Raw genomic sequence first — 21,767 nt, 5'->3', positions numbered from 1 at the left:
TTTTTAACATTTCCTATTTTTTAATTACTTATTTGTAACGGTTATATTCATATGTAAGCTAATCTGGTTTGAAGCTAGAAAAAAAGTTATATGATGTGTGATTAAACTTTACAGACAACCATGGTAAGAACTGGGGGTTATTTATTTTGTCAAAAATAAGTACCAGAGTTTAAAGATGAAAACCAAGTATTGTCATTGACAAAGGGGTCTTAATATAAAAGGATAAATGTTAGGTTTAATGTTTCATGTAATTACATCAGGAAGGCATTGGTTATCGTAACTGTACCTACAAGGAAGTGTATAAGATGCTATTGAATCCAAATATTTCGTCTTTATTATCATTCTAGGTTTTACAGTTTGTTAGGATTTCATGCATATATTCCTAAAGCAGGGAGGTGGGGCTAGAAGAGTACATAAATAATGTTTTAGTTATTTCAAAGGAAGTCCAGGTACCTGTTCAGAATAGGCTGGTGAGCCCTGGCTGGGGATGGGGCAGGGGGCAGGCAAAGCTCAACCATAGTGCTTTTACAGATAAACTCACTAACCTCCTTCCTCTCTGTCCTTGTTTTAGTACTATGTCTAACTTTAAATCCCATCCTTAAGATTCATTTCTTTGTGGTAAAAAAGAGTGTACTCTACTGGATGCAGATAATCTATGGGCAGGGGGAGAATAATAGTGGATTAAATGCCAATTTTAACATCTAGTTTAAATGGAAAGACACTGAGAAGGGAAGATAGAGTGGGGAGTGGGTAGAGGGAAGAAATCCAGAAAAGGGACCAAGGACGCAGATGTTACCTACTTCACCATTTGATAAGAAGGGAAGTGTTTGTGTGTGTGTGTGTGTGTGTGTGTGTGTGTGTGTGTGTGTGTGTGTGTGTGTGTGTTATGAGATAGGAGTAGGATAGAGGGACAAAAAAACTAACATTGGTCAAATGCCCTATGAATGCACTAACATATGTCAGTGCCCTATGTACATTATTGTATTTAATGCTCACAGTGATCATGGATTATTTCTCCCATTTCATGTACTCTGAGCCTGAAATACAGTTAAGTGGCTAGCCTGAAAGACACAGAACTAGTTTCTCAGTCAGGTTAGGCTAGGGTTTGCTGAGATAACAACCGCCCACCAAATCTCAAAGGTTTAAACCTGCAAAGATTTATTTCTCATGTATTTATACTACACGTCCATCACAAGTTGGCTATGAGCTAATCCTTCACATTGCTATTACTCCAGGAATCATACTCATGGACCAGCCACCCTCTTAAATATTCCCTCAGTGTGGCAAAGAGAAGAGAGACTTCTGGAGGGTCTCACTCTAGTCACTAAATCTTCTACTTGGAAGAAACACATGTCACTTCCTCTCAATCATTGGCCCAAATTAATCGTATGGCTCCACCTTGCTCCAAACTGAATGGGGAAATGCATTCCTACTATATGCTGGAAGGCAGAAAACTAGAAATATTTGTTGAGCTGCACCAATAACTACCACAAGAAATAAGTAAATAAGTCAGGGTTTGATCCTTGCCTGCTCACTGTTGCCCCATATCCTCTTCTCTACAACAGGTAAAATTCTTGCAAGAACCTTATTTCCGCCCTCTTCATGAACTTTTTGTGCTAAGATAGAAAGAAGAAAGTCCTAAATATTTAGATGGTACATCTGCAGAGAAAACGTGATGGGTTTGGGCTGGTTCTTTAGCCACTCATCAGCCTTTCTTAAGCACCTCAGCACCCTGGGGAAGTGTTGCCATAACAGGAGCCTCCTGTTATATTCTGTCAGATTCGGGAAAGCCAAGGCTGAAAATATTTATGTCATTTTGGGAGATGCACTAAAGGCAGCATTGCCCGAGGAAGATTCAGCCTCATGGATTCTGTTATTGCCAACGGGAGTCATTGAAGAAGTGTCCCCATGGAGAGATGCTCTAGAGTAATATCATTTACAGAAAAACCACCTTCCAGTCCTGTCAAGGAAGCAAATTCATTTCTCAGAAACAAGGGCATTCCAAGCATATTCTTAATAAAGTGGGCATTTGTGAAGCTCATACATTCTTAAAATAGGCACTTCTGTGACACTCTATCCCTAATGAGGCACACTGGGGTAAGCTAAGAGGGAAGAGTGGTCTTCCTGTTGAACCTTGATTCATTTACCTAAGACACAACACACACACATACACACACACACACACACATTTTCTTTTTCTAAAGCTAGGGAAGAGTCAACCAGACTAAAATCCTTATTGCTTTTGGGGGTGATTTCAGTTTTTCTTCCAAACTTTCTCAGACCACAACTTTTTCCAATAGGATATCTATACACCCCTGAAACTCATCTGAATTTACTACTTTGGCTGCTTCTTAAGTGGTTGATTCCATATGCTCATAGACATTTGCATAAAGCTTTGTGATTTGTGATATTCCCCTTGTCACCTCATTTTAGCCATTGAAAACTAGGAAGTCTTTGGAAGAGGTAAACACACACATAATTATGCATACATTTATGTGTGTTTACACATATGCACACATATACAAAGTATTAACATGTTGAATTAAAAGAATCTTTCATCAGCATTGAATCTGGATGAAGTCAGATTCCTTGGACCAGCCATGCTGGCTGTCCCAAGACATTTAAATCATGCATGTATAAATAGCTATACAAACTCCTTTCATATCTGCCAAGTTTCAGTCTGGAGCTCATTTCTATGTTATAAATTTTGGCATACTGGATTTTGCTACCTTCATTACAATAGAATTATCCTTTTCAATACTCACAGGTGCCTCCCTGAGAGAACCCTCCTTGAGAATAATTTAGCCATAAGTACTTTGTTATTAATTAAATGCATATTTTTAAATAATATGATAGATTTAAACTTTGTGGACTAAAGAGAATGAATGATTATAATTTTTGTTAGATTTCACATTCCAAGGGCAGGATTCATGTCTGTGTTGTTTATTGATATAGCTCCAGTGCCTAGCACAGTACCTGGCACAGAATAGAAACTCAATAAATATATGGTGAGAAATATTTTTCCAATAAGACTTATTTAATAATCTATTAATTAGATCCTATTACTAAGAGCTATGCTATCAATTCGTTACTTTTTCAAGGAAACAATCCTATTTTCATGCTGTGGTAATTGAGTCTAAAACTTCATGGCTTCCTCTTACATTGTATATAAAAAGAAAAACAAAAATTTCTCTCCTTGAAAAACCAATGTGCATTAAGGATAGTTCTTAATACTCAGAGTACTCAGATTTGGCCAGGTTGATATCAGGGGAAAAAAATATGGTGATAGGGAAGAAAAGAGGGAGGGAGGAAGGGAAGGACAGTGACATCCATGTCTGAGACAAATGGTACAAAAATGTACAACTAATCACCACAATTCTATGGCTAGTTTCCAACCTTTCAAACCATAGTATTCACTGATGTATTCTTGATTATGTAGACAATCTCAGTACAATTGTTTATACATGTGAGGATAACATGAACCATGCAAATGCGAAGCCTAATAATAGAATAATAAGTATAGGTAAACATGAACAGTCATTTGAAATGTGAGGTATATCAGCACAATTTGTTCTTGTACCATAGCAGGAGATTTTACTGACACTTTCATTGTAGAAAATCTGGTTTGACTTCAGATGAGTGTGTGTCTAAAAATTTAATCATGAAGGGGTGAGAAAAATAATAGGAGATTTGGACTTGGGCTGGCTCTTTAATCCAAGTCTGTCATGATGAGGGTGAAGAGGGGAGAGAGTCTAAAAGACTGACTCATCTTTCCAAAGCTATAGCAAGCCAATTCAGAATATGAAATTGAAAAAACTCAATTTCACTTCTATAATGTCAAGAAAAAGCCAAAATGTAATTTCAAAACTTACTCCCACTCTTGTATTTAAAAATTTTATACTCTTCATTATTTAAAAAAATAATCCTCATATATGGTCATTTATACTTTTAGTGATTAATTGTAAGCTTTAATGATTTTAAGCAATAAAGAAAAGGTTAAAAGATGTGCCATTTAAAATTAGAATTTGATAAAGATTTGTGAAGTCACTTCTTGCCCCTCTTTGTGTCTACTTTGGCATCCTTTTGGGTTTACTGTCTTCCCATTGAACTTTGTCCTTCCTCCTCAGCTTTCCTCAGCTGGGACGTGCTGAGGTTTGAAAATAAGCATGAGGAACACTTCTCTCTGTATGGTTGTTCTCTCCTCTTCTTCACTCTCTACAGCCTGGTGATGCTAAAGACCCATTCCTTGAATCTCTGGTTTTCTTATAAGCCACGAACAAAAATCCTCACGTTCCTGAAAACTTAAATATAAATGAATCTCAACAAGGGAGTGTAGCACAAGAGCTCAGATTTGGCTAGTATTTTATAACCAGTGTTTTGATGATAGTTTAAGAGGCTCCATCCGTCCAAGTTTGGGTTAGAAAAGGAAATAAAGTATAGAAACACTGTCAGAGCCTTTTCTGTTTGCAAAAAGATCCAGGGATACCATGAATAATGCCAGAAATTTCATGTGACAGCCAGCTCTTGCAGGATTTTTGAGCTCACCAAGTTCAGGAAATAGTTACAGAAAGCTGATTTGGAGCTCAAAGATTTTTTTAAAAAATTAACTGAAGTAAATAATTGTGTTCCCTGTCCATTGTCCACACTGCTGCTCAGACATGTGCCCTCCTGGGGTGGACGTCTCCCCAGAGTTAGGTAATATTTGACACTCAATAAATACTTTCTGAATTGAATCACCTGCTTAACGAGTGTTTTCTCCTGAATCTTCCAAAGTGAATCCCTTAGAGGTTTTGTACAGTTATTTACCCATGGGAAGTGAGAATTTTACCTGGAGTTTCAGGACTGCAAGTGACCTCAAAATGACCTTCATTTCATTTCCTCTCTTTCAGAGATTGTTTTTTATCCATTCCAGATAGGAGAGAATTTGTCCTCCATTAAAGACCTTTCCAGAGGGAATTCACAACCTTCCATTAAAATGTTTAACAATTCTCACTGCCCTGAAAGTCTTCTTATATCTAGTGTAAATCCCTTCTGTTGTTAGGTTTAATTGTCAAATCAGCCAGAATCCATGCTCCATAATTAAATCTCTTCTATTTTCTAATATAGTCACATATCTGAATCTTCTGCAGTTTTCTTTTCAAGTTAAAAAATCTTTTAAAAATCCTTTATTTCAGTTTTGTCTACACTCCATCTAACTGAAACCACTTCAGTCCTCTTTTGTAGGAGAAAATATGCTAATATTGAGAGACTGCTGGTAAATCCATGTATTTGAGGGGCTTTAATGAGCTCTGTGGATTTCTGCATCAGGTTTTTCAACTTTCTCTTATTAACAGTTAATAAAATAGTTCATGGTTAGTTTGGAAGGGGAATGTGGTCTGTCTGAGATGGTATGACTTACAGTGTATACCTGGGGAAAAAAAGAGTTTAAAAAGAAAAAGAAAATGAGGTAAAAATGGACCAAAAAAATCCTCTTGCCATTTAGGGACAGAGCTGCTGCTTCTCCCAGTGGATGTGTAATATATTATTTATGTAAGAGTGAGAATCATGGTTTTGGCTCACATTCCATTTGGAACTTATATGGTATGACAGTTTCTTTGGCTTATTGTTGTATATGTGGCTATCTATTTTTAATACATTGCTTTTGTCTTTTTTCTGTGCTTGCTTGCATCTGTTGTTATGAAAACTGACATAAAGCTTTTAAACATAAAAGAAGTGATGGAGAAAGAGATGGTAAGAGACAACATTTCAAGGGAACGTGAGGTAGAGAAACAGGAGCAAAGTCACCATAGAGGGAAACCAAAAGCAGCCCCTGCAGGATGAATGAGAGGGAGGGTCAGAACAGGTGTCAGCAATCACAGAGAAAAATGGTCAGGAGGCTACATAAAGCATTTCTAAGTTAGAGGGAGCAGAGTACATTTTACACCAAATTATTTTAAACTTTTTAAGCTGCAGTTTTTAAACCTGTGAAATGGGGATAGCACCTACCCTGAAAGGTTGTTAGGACTCAATGAGGTATGTAAGGGGTTCAGCCCTGTGCTTATAGTAAATAGTATGCGCTCAATACATAGTACAGAATCAGGGGTTGACAAACTACAGCCTGAAGGTCAAATCCAGACTATAGCCTGGTTTTTTTCAAATAAAGTTTTATTGGAACACAGCCAGGCACATTCATTATGAATTGTTTGTGGCTGTTTTTACACTAAGATAGCAGAATTGAGTAGTTTCAGCAGTGACTATATGGCTCACATGCCTGAACTATTTACAGTTGACCCTTGGACAGTGTGGGTTTGAACTGCATGGGTCTACTTATGCGTGGATGTTTTTCAGTAAATAAGTACTACAGTACTACATGATCCGCAGTTGGTTGAATTCATAGTTGCCGAATCTCAGGTGGAGAGGGTCCACTGTAAAGTTATATTTGGAATTTTGACTGTGTGTGGGTCGGTGCCCCTAACCCCCGAGTTGTTCAAGGGTCACCTCTACTATCTGGCTCTTCACAGAAAAAGTTTGCCAGTCCCTGGTATAAATAATAACTATTATGGCAACATTTTAGGAATATACATTATTCTACAGACTTGAATGATTTTCCAATTCAATTTTCTCTCTGTTGCATTGCAATAATACATGTTGACTATCATTTTTTTGCCCAATGTTCTAGTTCTTCTTTTTTAACAACCCAAAATCTGCCTATTTTGCTTGCTTTTCAATGTAATATTAAATGGTTAATTGGTTAATTTCACCACCAGGTGGCCTCCTATACTCTATTGTGCTTGTGGGACCCAAAGGAAAGCAGAGAGTGGATCTAACACACTTCTTTCAACTTTGGCTGTTATTCTGCTTTTATTAATATTTCTCTGGCGGCTGGACTGCTCTGAAATCATTCTATGAACCCTAAATTTCGTGTCTGACCCTGGAACAGAAATTTACACTGACCTTTTTAGGAAATGAATTATCAATCAGACTTAGAAACAGTAAAAACAAAATAAAAATATTTAGCTGCACACTCTCACATACACACGTACAACAAAGTGGAGTTTAAAAAAAAGTTTGGCTATTACTCTTAAGAGCTTTACCACAACTCAGTCACACTCTCATATGCATACTATCAGGATTAACTGATCTTGAGGCTTCCTCAGGAAAAGGAAAAGGCCACTGTCACTCAGATCTCCACGTATTAAATTCTCTTGAGGATGTGAATGGACTTCATTTCAGTGCCTCAGTTTCTTTATGTTATTTTATAATCTAGATCCTCTTTTGAGTGTTCTTTGATCTTATTTTTAAGCTTCACTAAAGACCAGTGATAGGAAAGAAAGATTGGAAAACCCTGTGATAAAACACAAGGAGGCCGGATTCTCCCTAGGCACTGACACTCATGCTCTCAGGTTTCATTTTCTTCATCTGTAAAGTAAGGGGGATGGACTAGGTAGCTCCAAGGTCCGTTCCAACTTCTATATTCTCTCTTTGGTGAAAAAACAAAGATTGTTCTAATTAGTAATTGATTTTGCCTATAGGCAATCTGGCAAAAATCAGGATTTTAGGAACAATTTCAAAGCTAAGGAAACAATATATATTTGAATTAATATAATTTTTTTTTGGAAAACTACCATAACAGTGGTAATTTCTAATTTTTTTTAAAATAAATTTATTTAGTTTATTTATTTATTTGTGGCCGCGCTGGGTCTTCGTTGCTGTGAGCGGGCTTTCTCTAGTTGCGGTGAGCGGGGTTACTCTTCATTGTGGTGTGCAGGCTTCTCATTGAGGTGGCTTCTCTTGTTGCGGAGCTCGGGCTCTCGGCGTGCAGGCTTCAGTAGTTGTGGCACACGGGCTCAGTAGTTGTGGCTCGCAGGCTCTAGAGCACAGGCTCAGTAGTTGTGGTGCACAGGCCTAGTTGCTCAGCGGCATGTGGGATCTTCCCGAACCAAGGCTTGAACCCATGTCCCCTGCATTGGCAGGTGGATTCTTAACCACTGTGCCACTAGGGTAGCCCAACAGTGGTAATTTCTAAATGCCATGTTATTTTTAGTTCATCTCAGATAGTAGTCATAAATACATATTTTATGAGCCTTCTTGGACCCTTTCCTTTCCATTTTACTTTTATTCAGTAGTAGATAACTATTCTTTTTTTTCAGATTTATATAAAATTTCATTTGTTTTTAAATGAATTTTTATTGGAGTAGAGTTGATTTACAATGTCGTGTTAGTTTCTGATTACAGCAAATTGAATCAGTTATACATATACATATATCCACTTTTTTTTTTTTAAAGGAACCATTTTGAGATATGTCAGAGCACATGGTTCTTTTTTTTTTTTTAATTTTTAAAATTTATTTATGGCTGTGTTGGGTCTTCGTTTCTGTGCAAGGGCTTTCTCTAGTTGTGGCAAGCGGGGGCCACTCTTCATCGCGGTGCGCGGACCTCTCACTATCGCGGCCTCTCTTGTTGAGGAGCACAGGCTCCAGACGCGCAGGCTCAGTAATTGTGGCTCACGGGCCCAGTTGCTCCGCGGCGTGTGGGATCTTCCCAGACCAGGGCTCGAACCCATGTCCCCTGCATTGGCAGGCAGATTCTCAACCACTGCGCCACCAGGGAAGCCCTATCCACTCTTTTTTAGATAACTATTCAATGAGATTCTCGACAGTGTCCTTTGCTAAATCTGTCATGGAAGTTCAGCCTTCTCTTTGACATCTTATTTTCCACATATTTTAATTTTCCTACCGTTTTCTTTAGGCAGAGTTACCAAATGCTCCTCAGATTTCTTGACAGCGTAGAATAGATATATTTATTTATATCTCCATTGAAAATGGGTCACTTCACATCATATGAACAACCTGTTCTTACCTTCTGCTTGTGTTACGGTATGTACACCCCTGGTTTGTATTTCATTTGTCACATTGGATGTCATGGCAAATATGGCTAAAGGCATTTAGCTGTCTATGATGAAAAGACCAGAATGGTCTCTAGGGTATTTTGGTAGAGAATAGGCTCACATTTGAATTCAAAGTCAACCCTGGGAGACCTAGTGACAGATGATCACTCTAATTCCAAATTCCCTACTGGGGCTACTTCTCTGGAGAGCTATTTGGTTAAAGGCAGATTCATATTTACTTGGGGAAAAATTGATTTCAAGTTTTTTCTACTTTCCGAACTGTACTACTTAGTATCAAGCCCCAGTAATAATTTATGAAATTTGCATCACTTTCTGTGTGCCTATGCACAATGATATTTCCTACCTTAATTCTCTTTTCTCACATATATTTTAAAAATTACATATGTCCATATGTTCTAATACATATATTAGGAATTAATGGTTGAATAATTCCACCCTTACTTTAAAAAGTAAGGAAGAGTAAGGAATGATGCTGTCTGACTATGAAGATGAGGCAATAAGCATTTGTTAGGTATTACTATATCCTATGGAGAACAAACTAAAAGGAAGGTTATCCTTTTCCATAGTAATTTATAATCCATTTAGAAAAATAAAACCAAAAACCATGAAATTACAGCCAAGATAGCACATTTGTGTGGTATAAAAAAAGTACTGGTCTTAGAACACCTTTGTAGAAATGAAATTTGAACTGGACCTTGCTAGATAGAATTTTAATAAGTCGAATGGAGATAGGTGCATTGCAGAAGAATGCAGTATGGGAAAACCCCTCAGATTTGGGAATTAGTTTCACATGCTCCTAGGCCTTTACCAAAATCAGGAAGACACACTGGGGAAGAGTAACAAACCAATGGCAAATCACAATAGCTTTCAGCCATGTGTTCAGTGGAAGTCAATAAAAGGCAAGGTTTTTTTCCTACTGAATTTTGATTCCTAGATTCAGTGTTTTATTTAGTGAACGGAAGTTTTACATAAATATACAAACTAGGGGCATAAAAGAGATGAGAAAAGTTATGCCAAAGGTTATATTTTTTTAACGTGCAACATTTGGATCAAGTGTGAACAAACACTTGAATATAGTGCTTATTACGTAATAGGAATTGTCTAGGAAACTGCATATATTAGCACATTCAGTCCTCAGAGCAACCTTATGAAAGAAGTATTAATATTATCCCCCGATGCGCAACTAAGGCGTAGAGAATTACACAGCTAGTAAGCAATGCAAGCAGAGTTTAAAAATGGGCAATCTGATTCCAGGCATATATTTTCTTTTCTTTTTGGCCTAACTCTTTGAAACTCATTAGTTCACAAATTAAAATGTTTGGCGTGGGTCCTTTTCTGTTTCCATGTTTATAGAACTCGGTAATTAAATGGTCATGTGAGTATAGATTTTGAGAAGTAGTATTACTGGGTAATATCAACATGTTCCCTCCTCCCTTCATTAAGGGTAGAGAAAAATAGTAATGCTTTGTTGATATATTTTCTAAAAGATGAGTGAAAAAATATATATATATAGTACCTTTTCAATGACTCCCCTCCAATGTGACTTGTTTTACTCTCTAATGTGGACAATAGTTATAGTACCTTATTTCTAAGACATATAAGAAAAATGAATGGGAAATTTGCATTCTTACTTACAAATGGGTAACAGACCAAAAAAATCTTATTACAAAAGTCATGTGTATTAAAAGTAGAGACTTTTTTTTTTTAATGTTGCATTTTCCACAGAGATTTGAAATTTTGTAGAAACATGACCTATTTACTTCTCAAAATATATCTGTGGTGGGTAAGTGGCAAGTATATCATTGTCCCTGTTTTAAATGGAACAGATTTTACACAGAAATATGAAATGGCATCCCTTGGACCACGTAGCAAGCCACCGATATAGCAAAGGCAGAAGTAACAGTCACGGGGAAGATGGTGCCCAGTGAAGGGGCTCCCTATCGATGGTGCTTAGAGAAAATCCTCGACATCACAAATTTTAGTACCTATTTATTCTCGAAAAGTTTTCCTTTATTATGGATGTAAGCTGTACTAAATGGCCACATCCTGGTACTTCTGCCTCTTTCTGTTCTCATCTCCTCTTAGTGAATTTTTGCAGCCCTTACACAATTTTTTTAAGCCATCATTATTGTATTCTTTCATCTGATTATTTCAGGGAAGTCATTCACTGAAGACTTTCTCTCCAGCTGTGATTTCCTTCCTCTTCTGCAGTCCTTTTATTTTTATGTAGTTGTTGTGGTTTATTCTCTGCAGACTAGTTATTGTTTCCCCTATCTGTTTAAACCTTTGTAATTTTCCCTATTTACTTATTACTTTCTCTCCATCCATCTATGCATTTCCTTCATTTTGTTCTCTAAATCTTCTCTCCATCCTCTTCCTTACTTTTATCACTTGTGTGATTGGATACACATACATACACATACACACAAATACAGTATGTTTCTGTTTGATGCACTGTTTTGGTAAACTTACTTGAATGTTTATGGTAGACTCCCTTACATAACTGGAAAAACGGTTAAAAGCAGTTGTCACAACCAAGGTTTGCTCTTTTTAGTCTTAGTCTATACTAATAAATTTTTACCTGTACCCCAGAGCTCCTGGATGACAGGTATGACTAACAGTGAGAACTCTCCTATCTGCACTTTTAGCCTCAGCCTCGTGCTGTTGAAGATGTATGGAGGTTTGGAAGATGCGCCTACACCAAACTGAATCTGGCTGTAGAAACTATAAGGGTGGGGTTCTTAACTGTGTTTTGACTACTCTGAAGTCACTTTGGATGGCATTCTTGACTTTATTTACATTATACTCCCAGGGCCCACCAAGTTCCTCAGACTTCTGGACTGATATCTAAAGATGCATTGTCACGAATAACAGAATGGCCTAGCAAACTAAGCTGAAATTCTTCCGGAAAATTCTGTTTCTGGCTTTTAGCATGGTCTTACTGACCTTGGGCAAGTCACTTAACGTCTGTGTATCAATTTTTAACCCGTAAGACAGAAGTGATATTACTAACTTTCCCCATGGGTTTGCCGCGTAGAAGAACAAAAAAGAGAAAAATCCATTGAAATGACAGTCAAGCTTTTTGAGGCTGAAGCAAGACACAGTACTTAAAGCTTAAAGCCTAAAATCTTTAAAGTTTATTTTCCTAAAAGCTCTCTCTGGTAAATATGGACATGTACCCCAAAGAAACAAAAAAGAGAGGCTAGAACAGAAAGGTTTTTAAGTCTATAGCAGACTCGTGTTGGAACTAGAAATTGGAGCCAGCCTCTTGCATTCTGATCAAATGTTATTGCTGTGAGAAAACACTGAACTCATAAAAGGTGTCCTTAAATATTTAAAGAGCTGCTGTCACCTTCTTCTTTTCTTTGATACATTTTATAGAAGCTTTTCTTATATTAACCATTCCTGGCCATGGGAAACAATTAAATTTGTTCACTGTTTCTAAAAATTGAGAATATTTCTATACGGGATGCTTTAACCAAATAAGTTTTACTGAGCATTAAATTCAAAGAGAAATAAGGCAATCACCTGCTACTCATTTCTGTGTACTATATAATTATACCTGGCATATATTTCAACAGCCTGATACAGGCTCACCTGGTCTTTTAGGAGAAATTCAAATGAATAAATATTTTCCAACTACCTTCTATATCTAAGCCATAATGCTTAGAGTTACAGCAGATAAAGGGTCAACAAAACATGGTCCCTGACCTTATATACTCCACTGCAGGAGCTTATATCCTAATTCTGAAACAACATTCATCCTCATCTGATGTGAAGACACCCAGAGTACTCTCAAAAAGTGGCCTAAGAGATCAAATATTTTATTACACATGGACTCAGGCAGTCACCAAGAAAAACCCCATGGCATTATGGATCTATTAAGATTACAGATGTTAACACCCTTTGAAAGGTTAAAAACACCCTACCAAAGAAAAGTCATGGTGTGAATACATAAAGGTATGATGGCATTTCTCTTGTGTTTTCAGAGCAGACAACCCTGGAAATGCTTTGATTGGCTCTGTCTTAACACCTTCATGGTGAGTTCTGGACATGCTTCTCAGTGCTGGAGTCCATGGTCCCTAGGGAACGCCCATTTGCACTAAACTTGAAAAGATTGTTTTTGATGATGACAGTATGGGGGACAGTGCTTTCAGCCTTCATTTAGGCCACTGATTTTTCACAGATTTTCCAAGTTACCATTTTTCGGCAGTAATATCTTTTTGATACACTACAATGGCTACAGTGTTCTACTTCTCGTTTTTCTTGCCATCCTCAAAGAGAAAGCAGAATACTCTCTTTGGAGAAACATTATCAACAGAGTTAACATAAGAAATATATAGTTTCTTCCTTATGAGATTAATTTGGCATTATTTTTGAGGTGAGCAACATCTTGGCAACTGCTTTGGTTTAAAACTCTATGTGATTTGGGAAAAGCACGTTTCAGAATGTTTAATTCAGTGATACAAAAGGCACTAATGAAATATGCATGTATGAATTTTATATCATATTAGTTCCCTCTTTCTTGAAATCTGAATAAAAGCCAAACATCTGGATTACGTTTGAAAAGCCTGAATTTCCAATTTTCAGAGAGATTCAATCTATTTTGACATTGCACACTTAGCCTTAACATTTACAGTGTGTTATTAACATTACTTGCAATTGTAAAAAAAAAAAGTCCAGATTTAAACGAACTTGGTCCCTCCTAATGCTAAAAATATATCTATATTTGAAATGGCTGCTGCTGCACAACTGTACACGTCCATGGTTTAGGCTTCGTCAGCATTTCTATTATAAATGCATTGAACAGGGCTGTAATTCAGCTATAAAGATATGGGGTAAGCTTTGAGATATAAATTCTCCCATGATTGTATATTAAAACAACAAAAAGCAGTTCATGTATCACTTAGTTTGAGAAACTATTCATTGACTCAGTGTTTTCTGAAGGCCTCAAATATTCAAGATACTCCATGGTTGACCAAAAAGGCATGCCCTCATCCTTTGAGAGTTTATTCTTCAAATTTATGACAAATGACAAGATCTTTGTTTTTGTAGATATTTGGGTATATTTTGGCAGCTGGAATAAAGGCAAGTGAATACTTATGGTCATAATTTAGAGAAGTAAATATGGATGCTAATGCTTTATCTCATTTCATTATCATAGTTTTTTTTAAGACAGAGGTGGTCAATTGAGTTTTAGGAGATGAGGCAAGAAATTCTATGTGCACACAAGAGATCAAGGGCAACAGAAGAATGTGACGTTGTATTTGAAGTTTGCATAATAGTAAGCCTCAGTGGGCTTTAATTTATTACACTTAAATTTTTACTGGATTTCTTGTCGCATATATTAGGTGAATCTTATTCTTTTGTGACTTACAGAGAACAGCTTACAGTCAAGGACTTCCCTTTTCTCTTCTTATCTTGCTTTATTAAAAAAATTAGTCCATTAAATTATATAGTAGTATCCAATTAAACAAAAATAAATGTGTTTGAAGGCGTTTGTTTAGGTTGGGAGATGGAAAACAAAAGAAATGGTACTTTTAAATTAGAAACTTTTTTAAAGGAGAAAACTGAGTTTCATTACATTAACTGGTGCTCCTCATGTCTTTTTTCTTTTTTCTTTTTTTCCATTCTACACTGCATACTCTAACAGATATTACATAATTGCATAACTATTCTTACTATGTGCTGACATGACATTACAACAGCCCTGATAGGGTATATCATAATGAAACTGTAATTAGAACAGTCATGATGTATTATGGCAATGATCCACATCGTCACTGAAGTGCATTGGAATGAACAGAAAACCCATTGAGATGTGCAGATTTTCGACATAATACAGCAGAACCATGAAGTTTCATAGCATGGAGGAGAAATTGCCATTATGCCCACACTGCTGGCAGCAAGAGTTATAACACATTTCCTAGATATCTGCTAGAGAAAGTTCTGATATATATCAATGGAAGAAAATTTTTGAGAGTGGTATTTGTCTTTAAAATATCTACAGGAAGGACTTGTTGAAATATGGACCTATCTGCATAAATTGTATAGTAGAAGTTTCCTATATCCTAAAAATATTTAGTCAAAAAAAGGACCCAAAAGGTTTCCTTAAGTTCAGGAGTTCATCAAGTATGCCTCTAAAGTAGGACAGATTGAAGATGATTTGAGAATTTTTCAGTCAACCTTGCCTTTTCTTTTTGTTCTCTGTATTTGCGCTTAGATTGTATAGCTTACATTTTATGTGGTTGTGTCTCTGCTCCACTGTTGTTCTCCTGAGTTTCTCTGCATGAGTATCTTATATCTGAGTCTCTTTCCAGCAAGTGACAGCTTCTCCTTAACTTGCTGTTTTTCAGTCTTGGCATTTCTTCTGCACATAATAACGTGATTGTTATGGCTGATCTGGTGAATGTGGGCCCAAAGAAGCTCAAGTTTCTAAAATTGAGAGGAATTCTAGACTATCTTCTAGACCAATCCTCATTCAGTGCCTCATTATCCCATAAAATATCCCAACTGGGTAGACTTCTGGTCTCTGCCTGAATAACTCTGGTGAGTGAGAACTCACTGTCGCTCAAGCTTTGTTTCCTCTTGTGCTTCAGTCTTTAATCCCAGGCTTGACCTCTGAGGTCAGATGAAACAAATTAATGTCTTCTATTTAGTCTTCTAAATATTCCAAATCTGCTAACATGTTTTTCCCTCTCTTCTGTCATCTTCAACTCTTATTTACCTCTCGGCTGAATATCTATCTCCGGCTTCTTCAACAGCTTGCTCCCTGGAGAAGTGTTGAATCTTCTCCCTTCCTTAAGTGCTCTCCTTTGGATATTTAATACATTGCTTAGGTCCCTCTTGGAACATGGAACCCAGTGAGAACCAGGACTACAGGTTTGGGCATAGTAAACCACAGTCAAGCTGATCTATCTGCTACCTTTCTTTTTTTGACCCTGGGTTTGTCTCAGTTCAGCCCGGAATCATATTTCATTTTTTTTTTTTTTTTTAATTCCTTCCACTGTCTGTTGACTCATTGAACCTAAAGACAATTGAAACCTAGTCACCTCCATTCTTTGTGCAGTTTCTGTATTTCTATTTTTTTGTGAGGGGAGGGGATGGTTATTAACTCTGTCTGACTTAATATTTGTCCTATCTCCTTCTTCAGTTTCATCTACTATGCCAGCATGTTGTGTTCTCTTTGGAGTCTAGTATCATCGTCTAAAATAGACATTGCAAAATAGTTGCCTGCAAATTCAGATCTAACTCAGAGACGTAGGTTGACGTGTACAGTGTTAAAAAGTTTTAATTCAACATATAAAAATTATAAGATTTCACATAAAAATATACATTCTATCTTCTCTTCAGATGTGTACCTGGCCATACAGAAGCCATATCGAAGCCATATTCCCACACAGGAACAGTTGGCAGAGCTGAGTAGAGAAACTTGTGCTCTCCTATCCTCCATAATCCACACTACTTCCTCTTATTTCCCCTTGACTGGAATCAAATGTTAGTAATCATGACATTTATGCATTTTCTTTTAGTAGAGAAAAATATCAATAGTTTTCTTTTTCTATGACCCTAGCAATAGTTAGAGTATGAAAGATAGAAGATGACTTATCTATACTCAAATCCTGTACATTAGATGCCAGGTAGTGGGGTGCTGGATCTGGTTAGTTCTAGCTTTTGAGAGCTGATTGTCAAATATTCAGGAATTTTGCCAGCAGTAGCAACCATTGGTAGCTTGGAATCCACCATAATGGGAATTTTTACACCAGGGAAATCACTCCCCCAGGGAACCAGTTTACTAGTATACCACTACCTGTAGGTTCTTGAGTTTATGATATCTGAGCTAAAATATTTATTCTTCTTTATTGATAAATGAGATTAGTATAATCTGGCAATCTAATCAACATGCCATATACAAATATGTTCACTAATAAAAATGCTGAATAAGACTAAACCAAAAAAAGGGCCCTATGGCATGACATATCTATTAAGCAGTGATCTTTACAAATGGCTGTTCAACAGGTTCTTAGCAAAATTCCTTGTACTTCTGTACTTCTAAATGATTGCATCCTTCTGCTTACTTTATGCTTATGAAAATCTAATAGAAGCATATATACCTGATCCAGGAATTCACATCCTTGCTGTAGGGATTTAAGTCATTAGATTTGGGGTGTATGTTCTTAGCAATTTAATTATGTTTAAAGTCTGGTTAGTAGCGTAGTAAATAACTGGTATTGCTCCAAAATTGCATTGAGAAGGTAATAGGATTGAATTTCTGCACAAGTTGACACTCAATTAAAATTTCTGTATATCCAATGAGTTAGCCAGTCCTTGGCTGGGGAGCTAGAACAAATGCCTTCCTCCTTAAGCCGATCACTTCAAAACACGCAAAATTTACAATAAAGTCAAATCAAGACCCAGTGCATCAACTAAAATTTGAGTTTGGCTTATCAAATATGGATCAAAAGCAAGGAAGAGACTAGAGAGCATTCACGATATTTCTTTCTTAAACTCTTCTATTTTTTATTGACACTGGAGGAAAAATAACACATTAAAACCTCCTTACTGAATTACTGTCCTAAACCAATAGATCCATGGGGCTTGTTCAGCTAAAAGCCACAACAGACTTTGTAATGCAATGATGTAATCTTGGCTTTGTGTCATTTATATTCAACCTAAAAAAACCAATTTTCCTGAATAGACAGGCTGACAACAATATTGTTCGGTGTGGGTTTTTATTTGGATTCTTTCCAAATGGTTCACATGCCTTCACCGTAACACATCATGCCTGCTTACATCTTTTTTTTTTTTTTTTTTTTTTGCCTGAATTCCAAAGTTTTCCCCTTTTACTAGCTCTCTATTTTTCTTTTAAGGTCTCAGTTATGTTTGTAAAACTAACCAGCTCCACCACAAAATTAGGATGTATCTTGCAGAGTGCATTCATTTTACTTTTTGCATATTTTTCCCGAGGTCATGTCAAGGTTAGTTTGAATTCCATCCTACATTAAGACTTCTTTCACAGCTATTTAGCTCGGCAGCCTACTCCCCGCTGGGGTCTGCCCCTTGGGCACGTCAAAGCTTCAGACCTGACAAATCACACGCAGATGAAGCTGTACAGGTTTTTAAACAGTTTCATCAGTAACTTTTTTTCCTTTTTCACTATCCTTCTTCATGTTGAGATTTTTTTTTTTCTCTGAATTACCGTTTCAGGAATGTCGATTTCTATTTGAGATGGTTTGTTTTTACATCGGACTTGCAAACAAGCAATATCAGTTATTTTATAGTAAATCATACCAATAGCCTTCTATTCACCGAGACTGCAGACCGAAAGACCTACCGACCATTCTTGACTCGTATAACTGTAATTCCATTATTAAAATCTATTTGTAGCAGGACGCTTAGTGTTGTGAAAGGTGGCGGTATCACAGAGTCTACCGGAATCTGAAAAAAATGTCAACCATAAAAATGCATCCAGTTTATAACATATTATGGGTTGAGCCTGGAAATGTTTCTCAAATGGTTAGCAATATGCTCTTATCAGTATTTTAGCAAATTGTGACTAATGGTGCAACTCCATTTCCTGTTTAATTGATGAACTTAAAATGCTTGGTTGCTAATGAGTGTATTAGCAAACAATGTTCCCTTCACAGGCTTAAACAGATCAGGATTTTTTTAAAGCAGCTTACTGTCCTTATTTTCATATAAAGAAAAATATTGACTGCCACAAAATTGCTAGATCAAGTGAAGAAGTGGTGTAATTATTGCTGTGTAGTCATTTTGGCAATGTCAAACAACCAGATTATAGTTTTCTAGTTCTCATGCTAGAAAATAGTCATTTTCTTTTGCAAACCATGGGCTTTTCATTACACTTTAATTCAGAACAGACAACACCTGAAGATCTTAACTGCAGACCAAGTAGAAAAGTTAGAAGTAAGAGGGAAAATATATGTATTTGAATGATTCTCCTCTCCTCGATCCTCTTTTACACTTAGCTCAGTATGAAAGTACCCATCGAAGGGTCTATAAAAGGTGGCTGGTTGAAACTAATTAAAGACAGGTTTAAATAGAAAAAGAAAAGGAAGGGGGATCAAAGGAATTACATTAGGTGTCAAGACGTTGTTTGGAGATATTTCATTTAGATTTTTGTAATTATATTCAGGGGAAAAGCTAAATTCTAAAAATATCCATTTTGTGCCATAATTTCATATTTACGTTATTTTTGCAATAAGATACATGTCAACAGGCAAACATCTTGAAATCATTTCGGCATTGGCGCATTAACACATTATGGTGAAAAGAGAGGCTTGTGCTTTTCACGCAGTGCATTTCAGTCTTCAATTAATGTGAAAGCACTACAATGCCTATGCAACTTCTCTTGCCTAGTGGTGTACCATTTATCATTGCAGTTTTACATTGACCTTGACACCCACTTCATTAGAATAAAGATTGTCTACCATTTAGGTTACATTGTTCCTCTGCACAGAGACCCCATGCAAATTTCTGTTCAGATAGAAGAGCTGTGAGGCTGTCAGAGGTCATCTGCATTAAATGATTGCAGCTATTTTCCAACTGCTTCTTTTCATTCTACTCAATTCAGGCTAGGAGGATCAATCAAGTCCTCTGCCTGAAACAGTGGGACTGCTGGGAATATAACTGTTTTTGGTAGTAGTGGATATGCCCTAAACAGTATTAAATATTTAATATAAACTCATTAAAGGCCATGCAAAGACTTCAGAAATACATCAAATTTATAGAAAAATCTAAGGGGCTAGAGGACCTTTTAAGAAATAAATAGAAGAATAATAATCAATTTTATAATTTCAGAGTATGATTACAATAGTTCTTAAACTTAGTAAATCTTTTCTGTAGCAGACTTTTTTCTCACCCTAGACCTGGGTAGGGATGGGACAAGACAGGCAGATTTGGTGTTCTTATGCAGTATTTTACTTAAAATTGGCATTGAAAAGTTTTCAGTCATGGTTGTTTTTTATTTTTGTTCTATAACAGTGAATTTTGCTCTGGGTATTTATTTAAAAAGCCTTAGGTATTTGTTATGTAAAAGGAATGATTGGAGAAATAAATTGCCAGGTTTCCTACTTAAGTTTTCTGAGTGATATAATTGGAATTAAATTATTAATGGGGGATACTTTAAAAAAGATTGTTTTATGATCTTCTATTAGGGAATTTGCAATTCATTTTAATATTTGTAGTTTGATTTATATTAAAGATAATGCAATCTATATCCAATTAACAATACATGGCCAATGTAATGTGATTTCCAGATCATGCAAATGAAATAAGCTAGAAGAGGGGGGAAAACTCAATTCTTAACCTCAGATGTAATTTGCTGTGTGAGTTCTGGCAATTTTAAATGACATTGCACTTTTTAATTTTTCCAAAGGCTCAGCAGCAGATTTATCCCAATCAAGAAAGCCTATTATTAATTTACAAGGACAATTGTAGGAGTCTTTATAATTTCTCTGTGCAGTTATTTGCCATAAATTGCTAATGGTAAAATACAAGGAGTTTGCAAGAAATAAAGACTTTTGACAAAACAATAAGACAAACTTGTTCTTTGTCTTGGGCTTGAACCCTCTTCTTCAATCTTGAACATCTTCCCTAAGTGTTGGTGATATTGGCTCCATGTGAAACATCACATGCGTTGTGAGATGCTGGACACTGGTGCTCTGAAAAAGGGGGCAGTGCAAGAGCTGCTGCAAAGGGGACACTGGCCTCTAGCAGATTCCTGCACTCAGCATGTACAGCTGAGCTGTGGACCCTGGACTTTCATATAAAAAGACTCTTTGTTCACCACTGAATGGCATTAGGCATGGACTTGCTGAGGGGCCACCATGAAGCCTCGCATGAGGAGGGCAAACACTAGCCCGAAAACACAATGCGGGAGTCATAGACGGACACATCCCTGCATTTTTGTGCAAAAATGCATATTTTCACGCATAATTTTACCAGTGGTTTGGTGTTTTGGTGTGTTCCTAGCATAAGCTTTCTTGTTGATAGACTATAATACATTTTATTTTCTCAGTGTATTTTCTCTACCTGTTGTGTGTTTATGGGAAAGGGGATTATGCTGGATATACAGGTGTTTATGGTATTACTTTGCACTGGGAAAGATAATCAAACTGTAATTATAATAACTAGATCATTTTCCTTGCTTTTACTCTTCCTCATATAAAATCACATGAAGCCCAGTTAAAATACAGTGTAAGATGTAAATACTCAAACCCTGAAGATACAGCATCTGACAGCCCTATTCTAATAATCAAGAAAATTCTTTGGTTTAATTCTTGTGTTTTTCGTAGCCAAAACTTCACTCTCCGCTCAGCAATGTCTGGTCTCTTTTCAGCATAACCAACAGAAGCACCATACAAAAGTCTTACAATGGATGTCTTAATCTCTCTGTGTGCTTTTTAGAGCATTATTTTGAATTCCATCATGCTGCCTTTTTTCTTTCGTCTTCTGAAGTTTTATTACAACAGCAGAATTCCCAGGGAGCTTTGGGGGCAAGGTTCACATAATATAGCCCTGAAGTTTTGCTTAGGTGGAATCCATCCCCCAATCCTGGCCATCTTTTGATGATCTTTGTATTTCAAAAAGATTCACTGGGTAGAGTCTTGTAGCATTAGCTGTATATAGTTTATTTTTTATTTTTTTATTTACTAGACGGTGAGCATCGACATCCCTTTCATGACGCTTTCTTTCTCTGACCTCACAGTGACAAGGCATCTTGTTCTTTAACATTGAGGGAGGCAGAAAAATGCTTGAGTTGCTCAATGTGTGCCTTCTATACCAGTTTCAAAATGGCTTATTCTTCTGGTTTCCATGGTGACAATTAACACTGTTTCAAGGCATTGTTCCAGTCTCC

General features: G+C 36.6%; 1 protein-coding gene across 7 annotated transcripts in view; it reads left to right on the top strand.

Moving 5' to 3' along the window:
• AKAP6 (A-kinase anchoring protein 6) overlaps positions 1–21,767 on the top strand; it is a 583,646-nt gene that overhangs the window by 468,560 nt on the left and 93,319 nt on the right. The window lies entirely within an intron of this gene.

Source organism: Balaenoptera physalus (genome assembly GCF_965194825.1).
Source record: "Balaenoptera physalus genome assembly, chromosome: 2".
Taxonomy (NCBI): Eukaryota; Metazoa; Chordata; class Mammalia; order Artiodactyla; family Balaenopteridae; genus Balaenoptera; species Balaenoptera physalus.
The sequence above is the reverse complement of the archived record's forward strand: the minus strand, read 5'-3'. Positions and strand labels throughout refer to the sequence as shown.